At 35.1% G+C, this 2,347-nt stretch overlaps 1 long non-coding RNA gene across 1 annotated transcript; it reads right to left on the bottom strand.

The window, feature by feature from the left end:
• Positions 1–1,217: 1,217 nt before the first annotated feature.
• Positions 1,218–2,061, bottom strand: LOC126715695 (uncharacterized). Its single transcript, XR_007651900.1, has 2 exons — positions 1,749–2,061; positions 1,218–1,455 (listed from the first exon to the last, which is right to left on the bottom strand). It is a non-coding gene; the product is annotated as an uncharacterized LOC126715695 (long non-coding RNA).
• Between the last annotated feature and the right edge of the window lie 286 nt (positions 2,062–2,347).

The raw sequence follows: 2,347 nt of genomic DNA, 5'->3' as shown, positions 1-2,347 counted from the left end.
TCTTTATACAACCAGCTAAAATATTGCAAACCATCTCACCTTGAAGTTGAAGGCATAGATCTCTACAATCACTATTCCGTCCAGTGGAGACCATGCATTTCACTTGTTCCAAGTAAAAGCAGTATGGTAAATGTGAATTTTCTATTTGACACTGCAACCAATCACAGCTCTCTCATGTGTGTCTATGCACAACCTGTACGAACCCCTTCCCCCCCCCCCTTCTCTTAATGGCTAGTTTGAATGAAGGGGGAGTAGAGTAAAGTTGGTTGGAAATTGGCCAAATATAACGGAAGGATATATAATAGGCTATTATATATCTTTAAAACAAGGTGAAAATGTGCGCATGGACAGCCAAGTCGAAACACGTAGATATAATGGAAGGAAATATAATGGCTAATATTTATATTAACAACTAATATGTATAGAAAGGGAAGGGTAAACACAAATGCAGTGCATATGCAGGTCAAACTATGGTGGCGTAGATAAAACAAATGATCAAATAACCCCAGGATGTGCCTAATCATAACTAGCCCGGGGGCCATTATACCTTCTACAAGCTCAAACAAGAATATAACAATTTAGAGTAAATGTGATGCTATTCTCTAATTTATCCATATCAATCTAATGCTGGAGTATGAATTCTATTACAGAATATGACGAAAGAGGCACCACTAAAATGGAGATGGAATGCTTGCCGGGGAATTCATTTTGACCTATCCTAAAGATTTAATATCTACTTGCTAACAACCATGTTCCATACAGACTAAGAAGGCTGCTATTGCTTTTTAATCAATCACTACTAAATCCGCCTTGATAGAGTAGCATAAATTTCTAGAAATCAACAAGCACACTGGAGGAGAATTTTGCTCAACTTGGCAATAATTATATGATAAGCATCATACATTGGAAATCAAGTACCATGAAAGATAACAAGAGTTCATATTAATGCATGGGCAAGACACCAATTATACACTGCAAAATGACATAATTCAGAAACAGCAGGAATAATATTAGTGTGTGCTAACATAGTATTAACAAAACTATTTCCCTAATATGTTAGCATCTACCAGTAAAACAAATTGAAGACACATGACTAACTTTTATTTTGGAAATTGCTCCTATTAGAACAACACCATATACTGACCAGATGACCACAAAACAATCAAAATGTGCATACGCACCAAAACAGTACCAGTATCCAAACAAGAACTCTCACAAACAGAAACAGTAGTACCAATATATACTACTTTCAAAAGACAGCCCGATAAGCTAGCAGTTGAAATGCAAACAAAAATATTAATCCACATAAAATAATTTGCATATTCTATCAATCAAACAACAGCATAATTATCTCCATAATATATAAATTGAATACCGAACCTGGAAGTAAACAAAGTAAGGAACAGAAGAAATTGAATAAGCCTGGAAGATCTCAGGTTGCTCTTCAGCATTAACCTACAATACATTTACCAAAAATTCAAATAAGAAAAAAGAAGCAAAAATATGGACAAGTGGAAATTGATATGACAATCCTCTGTGAAAGTAAACAAATTAAGATGTTCATAGGATGACAACCAAACAACACAATTAATTACAGAACATTAATGATTGAAGCAATGACTTGTTAAGCAACTTATTAAAATTAAAAATAAAAGAATAATTTAAGCTAGATTTCATGACCTCTTTTTCCAAGAACCAAGAATTAAGTATGATAAAAATTTAGAGCATATGAAGGAAATAAAACGAACCAGTGGGAAGTAGCCATGGGGAAATTTGGTGTAGAACTAGAAATGACAAAATTCTTTTTCCATTTTCTTGGATAGTAAGCATAATGGCTTCCAAAAGAACACAAACACCAGTGCCCTACTCGCCGCCACAATGCCTTCGATCTCCGCCTTTGATTGCACTTTTTTCATTTACCCATCCATTTGCCTCAATTTACCAAACCATAGAGGAAGACTAGTACCTAAAGATGGTTGAAGAAACGAAATGAAATGATCGATTAGAGAGCGACACACAAATTTGAGTACGAGTGAGCACTTTTAGTACAAAGTCGATTACTATTCGGGATTCTTCTAGAATCTAGAGGGAAGTTACACGTGTCTCTCTCATTTAATTGACAAAATTGCCGCCGTGGGCCTAAACACACTTCACCAATTGGGCTGGAGATGTGGTTCAGCCTTTTATGCTAGACCACCAAAGCGTTTTTTTTTTTTTTTTTTTTGGGAGAAACAAAACACTGGAGAGGAAAAGAAGTTCTAACACAAAAATATACCACAACTCTACTCAAAAGTCATGGTAACTTTTAAAAGAGGGTGGAACAAGTTATAATACACATAACACATTT

This window comes from Quercus robur, chromosome 2, assembly GCF_932294415.1.
Source record: "Quercus robur chromosome 2, dhQueRobu3.1, whole genome shotgun sequence".
Classification (NCBI taxonomy): domain Eukaryota; kingdom Viridiplantae; phylum Streptophyta; class Magnoliopsida; order Fagales; family Fagaceae; genus Quercus; species Quercus robur.
Note: the sequence above shows the minus strand (reverse complement) of the source record. Positions and strands in the feature narration are given on the sequence as shown.